This window comes from Sus scrofa, chromosome 1 (genome assembly GCF_000003025.6).
Source record: "Sus scrofa isolate TJ Tabasco breed Duroc chromosome 1, Sscrofa11.1, whole genome shotgun sequence".
NCBI classification, from domain to species: domain Eukaryota; kingdom Metazoa; phylum Chordata; class Mammalia; order Artiodactyla; family Suidae; genus Sus; species Sus scrofa.
The window spans coordinates 210,046,447-210,068,459 of NC_010443.5; positions in this window are offsets into that span (position 1 = coordinate 210,046,447).

Consider the following 22,013-nt stretch of genomic DNA (forward strand, 5'->3'; position numbering starts at 1 on the left):
TTTGTATTTTTGGTTTTCTTTAGTGGGAAATCAAAAAATTGATTAGCTTTCTCAGCGTATAAACGTGTGTATTAAGAAGCTGAATTCCAAGTCCTCCATGACATTCTTTGGCTGGAATCTAGGAAATCCTGTCTCTAGGCATTGGGATTTATTGAGATCATTTATGGGAAGAAGTAGCACAGAAAGATGGAGAATCATAAAATGGGTTTTCCTCTCATTTCTAAGCAAAAAGTAAACAAAATATATAGTAAGCGCATATTGTTCATGTTGCAGAAATATATTTTAAGTTCTTTCCTTGGCAGGTCCTTTAGAAAATGTACACTTACAGTTCCATGCTATTACATGTGAGATTTCTTTTAATCGCCTTTTAATAGAATTGGCATTATCATCTAATACAACTAGGCATAAATACTTACTGATATTTGTCAAATGTTTAGTATGAGATCTGGACCATTACAAACATATCTCACACACAAAAAAGTAATTTTCATTTTCTTCCCAAATGACAGTGCAGTTATTAGACTCCATCTCTAAAATGCCTACAAGCAAATTTAATTAGTCAGTTAAATGAAACTGTCAGAAATTTAAGAAACATTTTTGTTGTAAATTATAGCCCTAGGTGTTGCTTAATTTGCTTTGTGTAAGTTCAACTGGAAAGTATGTTTATAATATTCTATTTGTTCAGCATGGATGAAGGTCACTTCACATTTACTTTCATCTTTAAATCGCCTGGCCATTTCACAGCTGTTTGAATTTTAATAAGAGGGAACCAGTTTGGAGGATTCAGAGAGAGGAAAAAAAGAAAAAATAATAATAACAGTTGGCGTTTATGAGGTTTATAATTCTGCTCTTGGAAACTATGAAACAAGGCTGATGTTTTTGTTTCAAGTCATAAGTTATGGAAATTAATTCTACAGACAAAATTAATAGGTGTAAAATTATGGTAATTATAGTCATGGTAACCAGATATCTTTGTGCATTAAAAGCCAGTTCTTGTACTGTGGGTCAGGAATGCTATCACAAAATTGTAGTCCTTGATTAAATAAACCCTTTTATGTAGTATATTTAAGTGTGGTACTAAAATTATTCAGAATGCTCCTCTATTATAGAATGATATTCTGCCTTTACCCAAAAAAATGCCAGAAATAAATGAAAAGCTAGAAGGAGTCTAGCAGGCAAACATACATGCAATTATAAAGACCTATTCATCTACATAGCATTTCATCATTTAATTTTTTTTTTACATATACAAAGTTAGGAGCTTGAATATCTTCCAAAGTATAAGCAATTTGTTAGTCATGGCTATATTTCCATGATTTTTCACTGTAATGACCTCTTATGATTTAAATTTGCCTAATATAGACCACTTTGGGGAGATGCTTTTTTTTCATTATTGCACTTTGACAAAATTAAATGCAGGATTGTTCTTTGACAGAGAAAAGACGGAGACATTTAAATAAGACTTTACAAACTTGAGGCATAAAAACAAAGCAAAGCAAACAAGCAAACAAAAGAATTACATCTACTACAAAGAGGAACATATTATTAGATAATCTGCTTTACAAAATGAGGTATTTAGGTTAGGGATTAAGAAATAAAAATGAATTGAGAAGATTTGTATTTGAATTGAGAAAATTTATAAGTTAGTCCTGTAATTTATTAGGTATGAGGCCTTCAGCAATTTATGGAATAAGGAAAAAAATTTGTAAACTATCTATCTGATAAGGGGTTAATATCCAAAATATTCAAATGAGGGGTTTGTACGACTCAATATCGAAAAAACAAATCCAATTTAAAGATGGGCAAAGGATCCCATTGTAGCTCAGAGAGGTAGAAACCCAACTATTATCCATGAGGATGTGATTTGGATCCCTTGCTCTGTGGGTTAAGGATCTGGTGTTGCTGTGAGCTGTAGTGTAGGTCACAGATGTAGCTGAGATGGTGCTGTGGCTGTGGAATAGGCTAGCAGCTGCATCTCTGATTTGACTCCTACCCTGGGAAGCTCCATATGCTAAGAGTACAACCCTAAAAAGCTAAATAAATAGATAAATACATAAATAAAAAATAAAAAGAGCAAACGAATTGCATACACATTTGTCATTTCTCCAAAGATATAAAACTGGGCAACAGGAATATGAAAATATGTTCAAAATCACTCATCATCAGGAAAATGCAAATAAAAATCACATTGAAATGTTACCTCACATCTGTTAAAATGGCTACTATCAAAAAGTCAAAAGATAGTAAGTGTCGGTTAGGACATGAAGAAACTGAAATTCCTATACAGATGCAAACATTATGGAAAGTAGCATAGAGTTTCCCTCAAAAATTAAAAATAGAGCTACTGTAGGGTCTTAACATTTCCACTTCTGTATGTATATCCAAAAGAATTGAAATCAGGATCTCATATATCTGTACCACCATGTACACTGCATGTACACTGTATCAGGATTCACTATAGTCAAGATATGCAAGCAATCTAAATGTCCTTTGACAGATGAATGAATAAAGAAAATATGGCAGATACACATATACAATGGAATATCAATCAGCTTTTGAAAAAATTTCTACCATTTTCTATAATATGAATGGACCTAAGGGTATTGTCTCAAGTGAAATAAGCCAGTCACAGAAGGACACAAACTAACTATGAGGCATCTAAAATAATATAACTCATAGAAGCAAAAATAGACTGGTGATTTCCAAGGGCTAGGAGGAAGGGAAAATATGGAGTTTCTCAAAAAGCATAATGTTTCAGTTATGTAAGATGAATGTGTTCTAGAGATCTGCTGTATAATAGAATGTCTATAGTTAATAATATATTATTCACCTTAATGTATTAAGAGAGTAGATCTTAGGTGTTCTGAACACACGCACACAAGAACATAGTAAATCTTTTGAAATTATTGGATATATTTAATACTTTGATTGTGGTGATAGTATCATGAATGTATGTCTCTGTCTGAACTTATAATTTATATTTAATATGTGTAATTGTTTATCACATATTCCATAATATTTATTTTTAAAAAACAGCAATGATAGTGTACATATTATAGTCTGTTCAGAGAATATACTGTTGAATGGAGGCTATTCAATTCATACATTATAATGGACTAGAGTCTGTCACTGTCACAACATTCTGAACTTCTAAGATATGCACTATAATGTTAAGTTAGATGTGGGGCATCTTTGAAAAGATATTTATGTGAAGTCTTAAAGAACTTAGGAGGGTGCTTGGCTTATAGGAAGTGCCTAAGAAATATCAACTATTGCTGTTACCATCAACAGCAAAAACAACAAATATAAGATGCCCGCTTCTCTCTAGAAACTATGCCATGTGGGAATATATCATGACCTCATGTAGTTTATACAGTGACCTCATGTAGCTTATTCTCTATCACTATTGTCCAGTATAGCCAATAGCCCACAGTGCTATTTAAATTTAGACTAATGAAAAGTAAGTAAAATTAAAAATTTAGTTCTCCAGTCAAACTAGTTATATTTCAAGTATTTAAGAGCCACATGTGACCAGTGGCCGCTAAATTGGACATCACAGATTTAAAAAGATTTCTATCATCACAAAAAAAACTTCACTGGATAAGACTGTTCTAAACACATTACATCCTCTTTGTTTTCCTCTTTGTTTTCCTCTTTGTTTAATCTATAAGATTAAGATTCATCATGTACCATGTGTGAGGTACCATTCTCATAATGCTTTTAAGGGAGTATTTGTGCTGAGATGATTTACTCTAAGGTCCCACTGTGGTGATAGATACCCTATCAGGTCCATATAGTGATTTTTCCACAGGTTTGGTATTAAAAAAAAAAATTCCTGTCCACTAGTTCATGATACATTGAACAAGCAAAAACAGCAATGTTTTCTTTTTGCAGCCACCATAATCGAAAAAAATAAACAAACTATAATCCAGTATATGATATAGTTGAGAATACTGAAGAAGAGGGATGAAGACTGATCATTTTTAAATCTTCTGCATGGACCCAGATATGAGTCAAGTGCTAAGAGGCAATATTAAAAACATGGATATAACACCTCAGTTTCCTTTGTGGAGACCTCTTGCCTCTCTCAACCAAGATTGGAATATAACCCAGACTTTGCCAAATCATGCAGTTCTTCCCACTGGCTACAGTGATACATTCAGGGATGGCCATGAAAAGAAGGAAATTTAATTCCAGGAATTTTGTAGGAACTGTTGTGAAATAGAAGGTAGGACTGAAGACGATGCAGAGTTAAGAGTTGCCAGAGGCCACCACAAAGTGAAGTTGCCTAAGAATAAAGGAAAGAACTGACAGTGAGTCTTGTAACTAGCCCCAGTGTCAGATGCTTCCCCAAATCTGTATCACGTCTCGTACTTTTTACAAGATAATTTTTTTCCTTAAATGTGTATTAGTGGCATTTCTGCCACCTGAGACCAAAACATCTTGATTAAAATAATAATCTAAAGTTTAAAGCTAGATATGACCTTAGAGTTCATCTAAACGTGCTTCTTATTCTTTACTATTAAGAAACACCTGTTGGGCTAAAAGATAAACATATATGTGCTAGTATTGCAAGTCTCAATGTAAGCATACAAGCATAAGCACAAATTTCTTTGAGGTTTTATGATTTACTTTAATATAGCATGAATATTTTGCATTTCACGCCACAGTGTCGCTACTGAGTGTTTTTTCCTTTGATAATTAACACAAGTAATTTTATAGAGGCTTAATAATCAAATAGAAATTGAAATAACATCATATTGGAGGAAAATATTTAAATTTTTCAATTTTCCCTTTAGCCTGATTACCTTCTAAAGAATGTATGATTTCAAATGTTTTTAAATGGGTTTGTATTTTTCTGATGGCTTTTTTGTTGTTGCTATTATTTATTTTGCCTAATTACTTTGAGATATCACTGTTATTTTTTCCACATTACTGGTATCAGTCCATTTTAGCATATTATATTCAATTAATGTGAACTTTCCAGGGTCTTTAAATGTTGATATTATTGTCGTTTTTCAGTAATAAGTCATGCAAACTTAGAGGAGGTATATCTGCAAGAAAGACAGCATTAGTAAATTTTCTTCATGAATTTTTTGTTATAAAGTTTGGTAGATCAGATAGGCTATTAGGAAGATAATGTAGTATTTTAGGCTTACATACTCTTTATGAAAACATTTTTGTTGGTCTTTCCTTCTCTTACGGTGTGTGTCAGTAACTATTGTTTGATTCCTATATACAGTGAAACCATGTGTTACATAAAATGTCATTTTTCTACCCAAATATTTTTCATGTTAAATATATTATAATCTCATAACTTCTACAATAGAAGTGCCATAACTTCTACAATAGGAAGAAATTTGCCATTAACCATAATAATATTTAACATTATTAATACTGATGTCATGATTTTTCTGCTGTTTGGGATAATTTCTGTTTCACCCCCAGCTCAACAATCATATGTTCTCTGACACATATTTAAAAGTCAACATGTAGCATGTTAAATGGTAGTCATGTTTTTTATGGGTCAGAAAACCAGCAGTTGTACCAAGAATCAATGGAAAGATGTTAACACATATAAATGAGTTGTTGAGTGAAAACCAGGAAAAAGAATCAACAGAATAACAGTATAAATGCCCATCTAAACATAAATATGCGTATTATAAGTATGCATATGTGTGCATATATGTATGTATAACAAGGCTACATCTGTAGACATGAGGTATTACTACTTCATTAGCAATACCATCCTAATTGTAACAGGTGGGTTTAGGGATTTATCCATAACATTTGAATATTATAGACTCAATATCAAGGGAAATCTAATTATAAATCCATATATATGCACACTAGGTATGTTAGCCCTGTTGCTAGTAAATGTCCATTTATCTATGTTGTTGCTCTTATTCTGATTCTCATCAAACTGCCTGTTCATTATGTACTTGGTTTTCCTTGTCACAGTGCATGTAGGAAGAGAATGTTCTGTTTCTATAAATGAAAATATTTTGATTCATACGATTCTGTTGCCCATATAAATCTATGCATTTTCATGAAGGTTTTAGTCTCAGTGTTGTTAGCATTATAGCTGAGCCTCAAAAGAATAATTGAAATGTTTTTATCCCATCAAGTTTTGTTTGGAAAAGATGAACCTAGCATTTGGGTTATATAACCTTGTTGATGGCTGTCCACCAAATACCTGTATTAAAAATAAAAACAAACAAAGGTAAACACCAGGCTCAGAAGTGTAAGATAATTTGTTGTCATTGGCCAAAAATTATTTTAATAAATATACAAATTTATGGTTGCTATGAGATCAGTACCTGCTTAGATGTGGCATCAATGATCAGAGTACAACTTAAAAAACTATTTGTAGTGGCCATGTGGATCTTTCATACCCTCCCTGCTTGTTGGACTGTGAGTTCCCAGCAATAAGGAACTTACACTGATCTGTCATACACTTATTAGCAGAGAGCTTACATAGAGAATTACTTAATATAGAAGTAGTTAATTCATTAAGGCAAATTATGAGTGAAAAGCCCTATGTGTATGTGAATTCAAGTAGAAGACCTAACTTCGAAGGTGAATATTTCTTTTGCGTACTTTGATCCACACTAAAGAACATCTGAAATGAATGACCCCGTTTTTAATTTACTAATATCCCTTTTAAACTACCAGATAGATTTGTTTCAGTGAAGCTTATTCTCTGTTTCTTTCATGTTATATCTGCTACACTTTGTTTTTTCTAGGTCTGTACTTCTTTCTCCTTTCCCATGACTTCAAACTAGTGATGGAGAACTTTTACTAATTAATTCCCTTTAGACTCAGCAATAAACTAGACAACTTCTCTTGCTTTTGAAAGGTAGACATTTTTTACCAAAAAAAAAAAATGTTTTGCATTTTTCAGTTCTTAAACTTGAGGTGAAGCTATGTTTTTTAAGGTACAACTGAAGAATGCCTTTTGAAAACTGTTTTAGGGTACTGGTGTAATACAGATCATAGGCAGTTTTATCTCTTGTGCTTACTAATAGATTTTTTTAAGTATTTTTCTTTTGAAATATCTATGAAAATCTTTATTCTTCTCAATACCTGTGTTTTAAAAGTTTTCTTTCTGCATCCTGCTAATTATCTGAACTTTCTGAAATACATTAGCATTTTTAAAATCTGCTTTGCAAAGAAAGCTTGGATTGTGATATCTTAACGAGGGCACTTAGTAACACTTTCACTTTTACCAAAGGCTGTACTCAGTGTCCTTGCTCTGACATTTCCTCACATTTTACAGATGATTCAAAATAATGCGTTATTTCTATGCTCTAGTTTTACAAGAGGCAGATTTTACTGCCTCATTCAAAGGCAGTGTTCAACCTTACTCAGGGGTTGAAAACCTGCTCTAGGCACCAGTGATATCAATGTAGTCACAGCCCACTCACATAAACACTGACATGAGTTGTAGCTCCCTTTTATTTTTGGCCTTGCATAATATCCCTTTCTTTCCTGTAAGGTTTCTCGTGTCAAGAAAGTTTTAAGTTTTATCTATTAAAATTCATTTTTATTTAAATTTTCTGTATTAACTTATTTACATTATATTTGCATTATAGTTTCATGTATTTGAAAATGCTTTGATGAGAATATTGTGGCCTAAGTTAGATGCAAGTCAGCCTACTAAAGAGAGGAATTTGAAACTTCAGAATATTAAAATTAGATGTAAGATGAGTCATCCAGAAGTGGGAAACTAATGGTCTACTATGAAGCATACAAACCCTGGCTGTGGCTTCAGTTCAAACCATATTGACATCAAAGCATCTTCCCAGTGAAAGATGAAAATGGAATTTGTCTGAAATAATGAAAATGATAAAAGTTGGAATAATACTAGTGTCATATTTCCAAATGATTAGTCTAGTCTAAATAATTCTTGCTTATAGAAAATACTCTTGTGGCAAAGGAGAAAAGGAATAAAACAGATGTAAATAATTCTTTAAATATTTTCTTTTTCCATTTATAAGGAGAATTTTGCCCTCTTTCTAGGGACATGGCATGAATTCTGAATATTGCTTTATATGACTACTGAAATAGTAGCACCAATTGAGTTTGTTAAGCTCATGAATGTTTCTATATATCCTTTCAGAACTATGTATTTTTTTGTCAGACTCTGTTACCCAGCTATGACACTAGTCAAAACAAAAATTGAAGACACAATAAAAATACTTTTGAAGGACTTATATCTATCCCAAACAATAGTTTCCTTACTTTAACTCCGATAATGAAGATCTCTTACCATACCACAACAACAAGTTTGTATTGCACAGCTCATGATTCTCAAATTCTAATAACATAAAATTTGTAGATATTTCTTCAAGATTTCATGTATGGACAGAATTCACAAACCTTTTATTCATACCACAAGCTTTGCATGGAGGAAATGCTCTATAAATCTTTCCATCCTCATAGTTAAAACCATAGTTATTCTTCAAGATAAATGTTAAAATGAACTAAATAAGATGCAAAGATTGAACCTATGCTTTCCATGAAAGTGTGAATATATTACACAATCTTGAAATTATCCTCTTGTGTCTGCATACATTTTAATGTAAATAGGTGATGACATGTTAAAAACCATTTAAAATATGAACTTTCAAGATACAGTTGACAGGGAGTTCCTGTCGTGGCTCAGTGGTTAATGAACCCAACTAGCATCCACGAGGACACTGGTTCGATCTCTGGCCTTGCTCAGTGGGTTAAGGATCTGGCATTGCCATGAGCTGTAGTGTAGGTCACAGACGTGGCTCAGATCCCGTGTTGATGTGGCTCTGACGTAACTGGCAGCTACAGCTCTGATTTGACCTCTAGCCTGGGAACCGCCATATGTCACAGGTGTGGCCTAAAAAGACAAAAAAATTTAAAAAATATAGTTGACAAAAGATGTATTAAATTATTCCAAACATATTTTAATGTAGGCAAATTTAATGTATGAAGAAAGAATTTAAAGCAGTTATTGTCTCTGTGAGCATGGGTAGTCATTGACAAGGAAGAAGCACGAAGTATCTTTCTAGATTGATAAAATATTCCTTGTCTTGATTTGGGTGTGGGTTACTAGAGTCTTTAATATTTGGTGAAAATTATCAAACCTTACCATTAAGATCTGTGTGTTTCACTGTGTAAATGATACCTCAACCAAAAGAGAAAGCAAAACATATTCAAAAAGTGATGCTAAACAATAAACTTAGCTTTGTAATTCTGTTGCTTCAAATGTCACATCAGTGAGAACAAAAGCAATTCATTACTAAAAATTGAAAGACCTCTTCCAGCTAGGTGAACTGCTCAGAGGTTGAAAATACAGTGTGAAGGGATACTTCAAACATATGTCATAGGCAGAATTCTAAGATGTTTTTAAAAATTCCTTTTTTTGTTGTTGTTGTTGTGTACACTCTGTATAAGTCCCTCTCCTGGGTGTGGGTAGAACTTGCAAAAGTTTTTACATTATGTGACAAAGTGAAGGAATTTTGCAAATTTAATAAAGGTCCCTATCAGTTCATTCCTTCTAAGTTAATTAAAAGGGAGAGATTAATCAGATGGTCTGATCTAATTATGTGATCTCTCTAAAAGAGAGTCAGTTATTCTTTGAAGTTAGAGGCATGAAGAGGCAAAGATTCTCTTTGTTGTTGACTTTCAAGCAGCAAGTTGCCTTGAAACTACAGCTACTAGGAAATTATTCTTACCAACAACCTCAGAGAGTTTATTTCTGCTTCCATTTTAAAAATAACAAATGCTGGAGAGGGTGTGGGGAAAAGGGTACCCTCCTATACTGTTGGTGGGAATGTAAATTGGTACAACCACTATGGAAAACAGTATGGAGGTACCTCAGAAAACAAACATAGATCTACCATATGATCCAGCAATCCCACTCTTGGGTGTATATCCAGACAAAACTTTCATTGAAAAAGATATATGCACCCATATGTTCATTGCAGCACTATTCACAATAGCCAAGATATGGAAACACCTTAAATATCCATTGACAGATGAATGGATTAAGAAGATGTGGTATATATGCACAATGGAATACTTCTCAGCCATAAAAAGAATAAAATAATACCATTTTCAGCAACATGGATGGAAATAGAGACTCTCACACTAAGTGAAGTAAGTCGGAAAGAGAAAGACAAATACCATATAGTATCATGTATATCTGGAATCTAATATACAGCACAAATGAACCTATCCACAGAAAAGAAACTCATGGACTTGGAGAACAGACTTGAGGTTGCCAAGGGGGAGGGGGAGGGAGTAGGGTGGACTGGGAGTCTGAGCTTGATAGATGCAAACTATTGCATTTGGAGTGGATAAGCAATGAGATCCTGCTGTATAGCATAGCAAAATATATCTAGTCATTTGTAATAGAGCATGATGGAGGATAGTGTGAGAAAAAGAATGTGTGTGTGTGTGTGTGTGTGTGTGTGTGTGATGGGGTCACTGCTCTATAGTAGAAAATTGGCAGAAAAAGGAAAAATCATTAAAAAAATTAATTCTAATCTTGCTGGGTAGAGTATTCTAGCTTGCAATATTTTTTTCCCTTCTAGAACTTTAAATATATCTTGCTACTCCCTTCTGGCCTGTGGTATTTCTGTAGAGAAATCAGCTGATTTAATTACAGGGGTTCCCTTGTAATTAACTCTTTGTTTTTCTCTTGCTGCTTTTAGAATTCTCTCCCTATCATTAATTTTTGCCATTTTTATTATAATATGTCTCAGTATATAGGTGTGTTTTGGTTCATGTTGTTGGGAACCTTCAGTGCTTCCTGTATCTGGATCTGTTTCCCTCTTTAGATTGGGAAATTTCAGCTATAATTTCTTCAGAGACACTTTCAATCCCCTTTTATATTTCTTTTTCTTCTGGGATCCCTATTATGTGTAGGTCGGCAGGTTTTATGTTATCCCGTAGATTTCTTCTATTGCTTTCATTTTTTTTTTTTAATTTGGCTTTCCTTCTTTATCCTGATTGGGTGATTTCCATTATTGTATCTTCTAGTCATTTATTCATTCCTCTGCATTATTTATTCTGCTGTTTAATGCCTTTAGCTCAGCTTTTGTCTTAGCAAATTAATTCTTTAATTTCCCTTGGCTCCTCCTCATAGTTTCTAATTCTTTTTTATGGTAATCTACATTACTGTCAATAGTTGTTCTTAGCTCCTTCAGTATTTTCATTACCTCCTCTTTGAACTCAAGTGTCTATTAGACTGAAGAAGTCTGATTCACTCTTTGCTCCTTCAGAAGAATTATCCTGTTCTTTTAGGTGAGAATTATTCCTTCTTCATTTTCCTTATTTTTCTCACTGAATCCTGTGAGTTTAGGGAAAAGAATTATCCACTGTAGTCTCAAAAGGCTATTTCTATGCATGAGAATTGCTGGATAGCTTGTGAAGACTTACTAATTTGTTGGAATGGGGACTGCTTTTAGTTAGGGTGCTTTCTGTCTCTTTCCTGGGTGTGTGCAGGACATTATCCCCTTGATAAAGGGTATGCAGGTGTATGACCTGTGCATGCTTCCAGAGAGATGGGAATATTTGGCGGTGCCTATAGCTGGCTCCTAGTCACTGCATGCTTGGTAGCGGTGGCAACCTCCAGGGAGATGAAAGTGCCCAGTCAAGGGTCCCTCAGCGGCAGCAACATGGGCACATATGTGTTTCTAGAGAGGTAGGGGCAAAAGGACACACCAGGTCATAGGGCCCTCTACAGTGGCATCAGTCCCTGGGGTGCTGGGGGCAGCAAGCAGTGGTGGGCGACATCCATCTCTGTAGTCTGAGATGGCTTCAGCATTTTGCACTCATCCGTGTAGTTTGTGTAAGAGTTGCCCCACCCCTGAGTGCCCGTGTCTCAGAGAAAGAAGCTCCTATGGTGTTCCCATTTACCACCACTCCCCACATTCCCTAAAAATGGCAACTTGCTTCTCTGGCAGGCCCGGCCTCCTCTCATACTCCCTTGGCTGTGGTGCACCACTCTCTGGCTCTCTCAGGCTGTTTCCATGAAGCCAAGCCTAGCCCTCTCCCTGGGACTAGAAGAATGTCTCAGGCTGGGGTGCACCAGGCAGCAGTACTGATTATCTACATGGCTCTGTCTTTGCTTTGCTTTCCTCAGACCAGCTGCTGTGCTTTTCTCTGAGGCCTTGAGGTTTCCTCTCTATCAGGGCTGATCTCCCTGCTAGTCAAGGGACCTCCTTGTGTGCAGATTCCTTTCATTTTTCACAGGCCCCTCTCCCACCAGGAGTGCTGATTCTGTCCAGATTCCTTTTTTTTTTTCTCTTCTGTCTCTCTTTGCTTTCCCTTTTCTTCCTTCTGTCTTACCCAGTCATGTTGAGGTTTTCTTGCCCTTTTTGGAAGTCGAGATTTTGGCCAGCAAACAGTAGATGTTCTGTGAGAATCATTGCACATATAGTTATATATGTTTATATATATATATATATATATATATGTTTGTGGGAGAAGGTGAGTCCCAAGTCCTGCTCCTCCACTATCTTGACTCCGTCTACTCTGGGAGAGTTGAGATGGTGATGCCTTTCTAGTCCAGCTTCCAGATTAGAATGCAATCTTGCTGACACTTTGGTTTCATTTTTGGGGAACCTGAACCAAGAACCCAGCTAAGACATGCCTAGATCTCTTGACATATAGAAACTGTAAGATAAATTGTAAATTGGTGTTATTTCCAGACACTAAGATTGTGGCAGTATGTTACAAAGCAATAGAAGACAAATACAACAGACTAGCTTACTAATGTAAATCACTTAGATAATTTATACATATAATGAATTTGTATTCAAATTTTCTTATTTTAATTTTTTGGTTAAATAATTTTGTTAGTATTTAAATTGATGTTATAAAGCAGTAATCACTGAGGGAAAGTAAAGTCGTATATATCAATTGACAGTCAACTCTGGACATTTCAGCAATCTGTGCCTAAAAAGATACATATTTTTTGGTTGTCTGTTTATCTAAACTATAGCCTTGGCATATGACAAGAGTGACCTCAGAATATAGACACAAGACTACCTAAAGCCCTCCCAAAGGTTTATGGGATGTTGTTAAGATAGAATCAACATTTTGTGTATGGTTTTCCCACCTCTATTTATTGATGCATATATGATAAAAGTTATAATTAGACAATTTAAAAAATGGTTCCATGTGTTATGATTCCTTCCAAACAATTTTGAAAAAGTTTTTTCTGAATCCTTGCTAATTTTAATTATAAAATTTACTTTATGAAAATTAGAATTACAGATATAAATTTTCAGATGTTAGGAATACCAACTAGAATGAAAATTTTTAAATATTGGGGGTAAATGGGCAAGTTAAATTATGTTTCTGTGACTCAATTTCCCACTCTGTAACATGAAGATAATAATCATACCTCCCTCAAAGCTTTGTGTTTAAATAGTTAATATACATAAAGAGAAAATTTTATTCACAAATATCCATTTGATACTGACACACAGTATCACCCATGGCATGGCATTGTGATTTTTTCTTTTTTTTTCTGTGCTAAATTTTTATTAATATAAAGTACTAATTTTGATTTTTATTCTGTACCATGTGTCTAGCTAGTAGATCTTATAAGTCAAGTGAGGAAACTTTATTTATGGTAAAGAATCCAGAGTAAACTAAATCTTTCCATGTGATTACAGAGGAAATTTTAGGGCAGCAAAAGTCCCACACCATTTCCTTAACACAATTGCCTAATTTATTGGTTGGCCTCCTGTATTAATTACCTGTTTTTTCATTTGTGCCAGAACTATATTGATCTAATCTTCGATTCTCTTTCAGGCGATGCTGAACTCATCGTTGATTCTGTCAAGCTATCCTCAATCTGTATAATTGGTCCCTGTGTGGTTGTAGGTAGGTAACCCAATGCAGGATGTTACAGGTATTTTTCACCCTTCTTTAGGGACCTGTAGTCATGTAAGTCTTTCTTACATTCTGTAATTTTCATGATTCATGAAATAACTCATATTTTTTCAGGTCAATTTTGGAAAGAAACTTACTTTATATTGAAGTAAATGAAAATATTCACCTGCATTATTATTATTATAAATTTACAGAGAAAGGGATAGATGAAGACAATGAATACATGTACAACTAACATTTGAAACATGTTATAAAAACATAATAATAAACAAAAATTACTAAGAAGTCTATATAGAATATAACATAAATTTTGTAGTTTATTGTATATAGTATAAGAAGCTTAATACATTATATTATATTCATGTGGTTAATATTTATTTAAGTGATATTATAATCTGACTCTCACTCCTAACTCCAAATGACTAATATTTTGGACACATTAACTTCTTTTTCCTATCTTTCTGTCTTTTTTTCTTCTTTGGTTTTTTTAGGGTCACACTCGTGCCATGTGGAAGTTCCCAAACTAGAGGTCAAATTGCAGCTGTATGCCACAGCCACAGCAACACCAAATCCAAGCCACGTCTGTGACTTGCACCACAGCTCACCACAATGCCAGATCTTTTACACACAGAGAGGGGCCAGGGATTGAACCTGCATCCACATGGACATTAGTGGGGTTCGTTACCACTGAGCCACAGTGGGAAATCCAGGACACGTTAATTTCTCTTGCTGAGAATACCTGAATTTGCAGGACCGATTATCCATTTATACAAATGACAAACTTGATCATCAAAATGAAGAACACACTTTCTCTTTTGAGATTTGACCAATCACTTCATTCGAAAAAATACCAAATATGACAAATAGCATTTGTTTGCTAATAAATAATCAACCCCAATAAAGAAGTGTTTTGCTGTTGCCACTGTTGCTGCTGCTGCTGCTGCTTCTCATTAAGGTTCTCTTTTGTCCCTGAGCTCCAGAGCCAAAAAAACATATAACAAGGTGCAGTAAATTTAAACATTAATAGCTAGAGCCCTTGGAAAAAATAATTTGTCAATACAGAAATAGTTCAAAGATTAACCTGCTCTGAAGAAGCAGCTTTCTTGGGAAAATTATACCTTGACTTCACTGTACCTAACTTGTGGGAGCAGAAAACAAGAAAAAGGAAAGAAAGTCAAGACATTCACTTATTCACAAGGGTTCACATTTAAAACTCTAATCCTTTGACTGCACTGAATTCTGTCTTGAGGCATAAACTTAGTAGATACACAATGGGCCTCTATAAACTCAGAATATTTTTAAACCTATTTCCTGAGAAGATTAAAATATTAAGTGTGTGTGAGTATATATATATATATATATACACATATATACATATATATATATTATATTATACATATGTATGTATAATATATATTCACATAGTTTCTAGAAAGTGGTATTTGACAAATATTTCATTAAAAATATTTTATCTATAAATCAGATGCGTAAGAGTCAATAAGAATAAAATTGTAGAGACAAAGTATCAATGGACAGGAGTTGAATGTTTTAGTGAATCACATGAAGTTTCCATACCTGCCGGCCTACTGCTTATCCAAAACATACTCAGATGATACACTGCTACCATCCAGACCTTGACAAAATGACTTTGTTTTTTATTCTGTGTGTTTTCACTTGCTAATATATTTCAAGACACAATCTTAAATTCATCCTTTTATTTGTGTCTGACTACCAGGCCACTTTGTGAATTGGGTGGGGGAAAAAAAAAGCAAAACAATGATACAAACCTAGAAATCTCACTTTACTCACAAGTGACCCTTTCTGATCTCAGTGAAGCTGAGACCTATGTTTGGAAACAGACTACAGATTTTATTCTTGGAATTCTTTCATACAAAGCCCAAGAATCTTATTTAGATTTTTTTTTGCTGACTCGAGTACTATCAATTAGACCTTCAGGGATTCAGGGACTAGCTAGGTTTGATCTTAGCTGCAATAGTGCTGATCTTTGTGGGAGTGTACGTGTGTATGGAGAGGGGATGTGCATGTATAAATTATTTTGGTTTGGTTCTGCTTGATGTGGGTGGTGGTGACGTGGCAGTACACAGACTAAAACATTCATTCTGCCTTTTCAGTCCTTTCTTGTGTATCAAAAAAGGATGTTTTTTTTTCACATGTTGTTTTTTCTGAAAAAGTATTATTTTGTAATGTTTCTTTCCAGCTTTGGAAAACTGTTAGAAATGATTGTCGTAGCTCAATTTATGATATCTCACTGTTGGGGACTGCAATATCCTTATTGACATTCCTATCTATTACCTAAAAATATCTAATCTTCAATAAATTATTAAGCCAAATTATTATTATATAAAGTTTTCAGTGTATATACACAAATAAAATAAGTATTTACTATAATAATTTGTCTCAGACGGTAAGTATACTATAAGAGAAACAGCTTATGATTTGCAGTGAGCCAAACTTGGTTTGAATTTTTGTTCTTACAAATGTTAGTAACATGACTTTGACCAGTTATTTATTCTGTGATCCTGAGAGTTTTCATAGGAAAAATTGAGATGATAATAATAAGATCACATTAAATGTTACAATATTTTAAACAAAGTTATTGCTCTGAGTTTGGACCTGGAAGTGCATTGCCTAACTTCCCCTCTTCTAATATTTATTTGCATCAAGAGTACTTAAATAAACATGATCCAATAAACTGTATTTCCCATGTGTTGATGTAGCCTATAGGAAAAAAATGGAAATTTGTTCTTAATACCAAGGCCCTGTTAGGAAAAAAGGCTATCAAAATATAGAAGGGAATTTTTCCAGCAATATTATCTATAGCATAGTTTTTATTTTTTCAGATTGGTGATCAGAATAAATCATATTCTTTCAGAGTACAAGCACTTGTAAAATTCTTATAAGTATTGTATTAACTTAGGTTACTTCAACTAGTATTACTATTTGCACAATGTATGTGAAGTCATCTTTCATAACTTTAATATATCAAAATATTAATTATGTTAGTCAAATTGTTTTACTTTAAAATTAAAAAAATAATAATTTACATCATCAGATTGCTATAAGGTGGTGAAATTTTCACTCATTCCTCTCTGGTTTAACCCATTGCATTTATCTATTCTGAACTCCAAGAATCCCGAAATGCTAAATTTATTCATAATTGAATATGAAATTGTTTAACAGTGATACTGAGCAAGAAAGCCTTAAGCTTTCCTTCTGCTTAACTGAAAGCTAGATAGGCTTATTTTTGCCTATAGGCTTCTGATTTCCCTCTCACTCTGATCCTTGTGGAGCAAAGCTATCCTAACCACAGAGGTCCCTCCCCTCCCTCTTCATAGAGTATTTGCTTTAGAAAACTTGTAATTGTAAGTTTTTTCTCTACCCCTTTGAGAATGTAAATATATTAAAAAGTTTCTTGCACGGTCCAGAAATTCCACTTCTGGGATTTACCTGAAGGAAACAAAAATGCATATTCAAAAAGATACACACGTTAATGCTCATTGCAACATTATTTACAGTAGCCAAAACATGGAAGACATACAGTTTTATCCATCAGTGGTAGAATGGATAAAGAAAATGTGGGAAGTTCCCATTGTGGCTCAGAGGTAACAAGCCCAACTGGTATCCTTGAAGATGCAGGTTCAATCCCTGACCTCACTCAGTGGGTTAAGGGTTTGTCATTGCCATGAACTGTGGTGTGGGTCACAGACATGGCTTGGATCTGGTGTTGCTGTGGTTGTTGTGTAGGCTGATGGCTATAACTCTCATGTGACCCCTTGCCCAGGAACTTTTATATGCCTCATATGCAGCCCTAAAAAAGCAAAAAAAAAATATAATAATAATAAAAATAAAATAAAATAAAAATAAAAGAAAATATGATAATAGATAATATATACATATATATGTATGCATATATATATTTCAGCCATGCAAATAATAAAATCATGCCATTTGAGACAACATGCATGGATGGACCTTGAGGGCATTATGCTAAGTGGAATAAGTTAGACAGAAAAAGATAAATGCCATATGATCTCACTTATATTTGTAATCTTGAAAAACAAGTGAAAAAGCAAAGCCCATGGATATAGACAATAGATTGGTGGTTGCCTGAGGCAAGGGGTCAAAAGTGGACAAAATGATTGAAGGGAGTCAAAGGTAAATTTCTACCTAACAAAATGAATAAGTCATAGGGGTAAAGTGTACAGCATGGTGACTACAGTTAAGTAGCAGCTAGGAGAATGGATTTTGGAAGTTCTCATAACAAGAAAAAAAATTCCTATTAGGTATGATGACAGATGTTATTGGACTTATTATGGTGATCTTTTTGCAGTTTATACAAATATAAACTTACATTGTATACCTGAAACTAATACAATGCTATGCCCATTATGTCTCAAATACACAAATGCGTACATATATACATATGTACGTACATAAATTCTTGTTGCCAGTTTTACCATCAGGCGCTGTCTTTTCAAGGGTCCAGGAGTCATTTCTTTGAAATGCAGTCATCAAGGAAGGTTGTTCACCAGTGTCTGTGGGAGTGTGGTAGCCTAACTGAGAGGGGAGCCTTGTTCCAAGTTGTAAAACTACTTCTTGTCTTGAAGATACGAGAAAGTTTATTTTTCCCTTGGGTAAAGCCAATTAACAAACACAGAAGAAATACCAGCTCTTAAAAACTCTTTGGTCTTTTATTTCAGTGGAACTGACTTCAGACGTCATTCTGTTCTCTCCCCTATTGCCTAGAATAAAATTTTTCTTGCCTGTTTAACATTTCCCAATGTAATTTTTGCTTTGAGAATATCCAATAAGTTTAGCTTGAACTTTTTTATCATAAAATATGTGAGAAGTAACACAGCTGTCTGCAGTGAAGACCACTTAGATAAATTTTTGTAAATAATTATACTTGTATTGTCATACTTGTCATGAAAAGCAGGAGAAAAAATATGGTGAATAGAAAATAGCAAGGATTTTCCAAGAGGGGTTGAAAATAAATAATAAAAATTACAAGAACCTAATAGTTAAGAAAATATTTATAAAATAAATTTTGAATGAGTGTTAATAACATTTTTATATGATAATTAAAATATACAACCCATTTAAATATCTGGTATTGAGCACTCAGTTTATTTTAGATATTAACATATTTTTAGTAAGTGACATCAGACTTTAAATGGAGAATAACATTTGGTTTTCAAAAAGGATGTTTTATAAGAGGATTGTGATTTTGTTTTCAGACCAATAGGGGGGCTCAGCAACTAAAATGAGGATCTGATGCAGCCATGAGGGATAATTGGGTCCTGGCTCTTTAACTTGGCTCCCAGAAGCTGACCTACTTAGCATAAGTAACTATATTATGTATCTTCATTTTTTCCCACTTATTTTAGATATGGTACTTAAAAACTAGCCCCTTTTGCTTGTATCCCTAAGGTATAGCCTGAGCTACATTAGAGTAAATTTATGCAAAACTTATATAAATATGTAATGCTAGAGATGAAAATCAAAATAGGATAATAGTTACTTAATGCAAATTTCTATTCTGTATTTGGTGCATATAATATTCAACAAAATTTGGAGTTCCTATCGTGGCTCAGTGGTAATGATCCTGACTAGTATACATGAGAACACGGGTTCAATCCCTAGTCTCGCTCAGTGGGTTAAGGATCTGGTGTTGCTGTGAGCTGTGATGTAGGTCACAGGCACAGCTTGGATCTGGTGTTGCTGTAGTTGTGGTGTAGGCCAGCAGCTGTAGCTCCTATTTGACCTCTAGCCTGGGAACTTCCATATGCCGCAAGTGCAGCACTAAAAAGCTAAAAAAAAAAAAAAAAAAAATTTCAACAGTTTAATTTCCAGGTATTTGAGGTTTTCCTATGATATTGTTTTCCTTTTTTAAAACTCTAATTTACATTTATTTTGTTTTTTATCCAAGTTTCATTTAGATATAGTTGACATATACCATTGCGTAGTTTTAAGACATGCAAAGTATTGATTTGCTGCATATATGTATTGTAAAATGATTGCCAACATAGCATTAGCTTACATTGCCATCCAATTACATAATTACTATTTTTGTTTTGAATGAAACATTTAAGATCTACTTTCTTAGCAGCTTTCAAGTACACACTGACCCTTGAAGAACATAGGTTTGGGCTGCACCGGTCCATTTACACACAGATTTTTTTTTTTCAATAGTAAATCCTGCAGCACTATATCATCTGAGGTTTGTTAAATTCATTGGTATGGAAACATGAATATGGAAAAAACATAAACATGAACAAACAATAAATACAGGGCCAGCTATAAATTATATGTAGATTTTTGACTGTAAAGACAGTCTTTACCCCTAACTTCTGTATTGTTCAGAGGTCAACTGTGTTGTACAGTGTTCATAGTTATAATCACCATGCTGTATGTATTTGTTTTTAAATTATGCTTGATTTACAATGTTTATTTGATTTTTGTTGTACAGCAAAGTGACCCAATCACACACAGCTCCCTGTGCTGTACAGTAGGGCCCCACTGCCCATCCATTCCAAATATAACAGTTTGCATCCAAAACCACAAACTGACCATCCATCCCAGTCCTTCCCCCCTCCCCCCTGCGAATCACAAGTCTGCACTCCTTGGCTGTGATCTCTTTCTGTTTTGTAGATAGGATCTGTGCTCTATTTCAGATTCCACAAATTGTCTTTTTCTTTCTGGCTTACTTCACTCAGTATGAGAATCTCTAGTTCTAGCCATGTCGCTGCAAATGGCATTAGTTTATTTTTTGTAATAATTGACTAGTATTCCATTGTATAAAGTACCACATCTTCTTAATCCATTCATCTGTTGATGGACATTTAGGGTGCTTCCATGTCTTGGCTATTTTGAATTGTGCTATGGTGAACATAGGGGTGCATGTATCACTTTCGATGAAAGTTTTGTCCAGATAGATTCCCAGGAGAGGGAATCATATTGTAGTTCTATATTTAGAACTATATTTCTGAGTTACCTCCATACTGTTTCCAATCTATAGAACTTATTAATCTTATAACTGAAAGTTTGTGCACTTTGACCAGTATTTCATTTCCCTCATGCCTTAGCTATATCATTTAATTCTGACACAGAAAACACTTTGTAATTCTATATTCATTTACATGTTATTTACTTGTTTATGATCCTGCATGTTGTCTGTGTTATTGACTGTAGTGCGTAAACTTGAAAAGAATGTGTATTCTGTAGTTATAGGTTCTAGTGTCTTATAAATGTCAATTAGATTCAACTGGTTGATTCAGAGCTTCTCTGTCTTTACTGATATTTTGTCTAGGTGTTATATCAGCTACTGAGAAACACAGGTCTTAATAACTTGTACCAATTTATGTAATTGTCTCTTTCTCCCTGAATGTTCTCAATTTTCTTCCTGTATTTTTGAGTCCCTGTATATATTTAAAATTGCTATGTCTTCCTAATGAGTTGCCCCTTTAATTGTTATTAAAATCAACCTTTATCCCTCGTAAAATTTTGTCATGATGTTAAGTGATAATAAAATTTTTAACTCAATCTTTTTATGCTTCCTATTTTATGGCATATATTTTGTCCATCCATTTACTTTCAGCTAGTCTGTCTTATTAAAATTTTATTCTAAAGGCAGCATTTAGTAGCTCATGATTTTTATCCATTCTGTAAGTAGCTCTTTATAATGACAATGCTCAGTGTATTAACATTTAGTGTAATGACTGATATGGTTGGAATACATCTACTGGTTTATTGTTTCCTATTTATTCCCTTTTCTTTTGTCCCTCTATCTCCCTGGCATGCTCTCTTTGGGATTATCTATTGTTGTCATTATTATCTCATTTTACTTCATCTTGACTTTTGACTGTATTGCTAATGTGTTTGTGTGAAAGCATGTGCACATCTGGGTGTCTGTATTTACTCTAGAAATTATACCATAACACAAAACTCTCACAGTTACCTTAGAAACTAATATTGTTACACTGGACATAGAGGGTAGAAAGCTTGCAAACTTACAGATACCTTTAACATCCTCTCCAATTACCTTTATGCTGAATGAATGAGCTATATTACATCCCTATATAGTCAGACTTATACCAGATACAGTT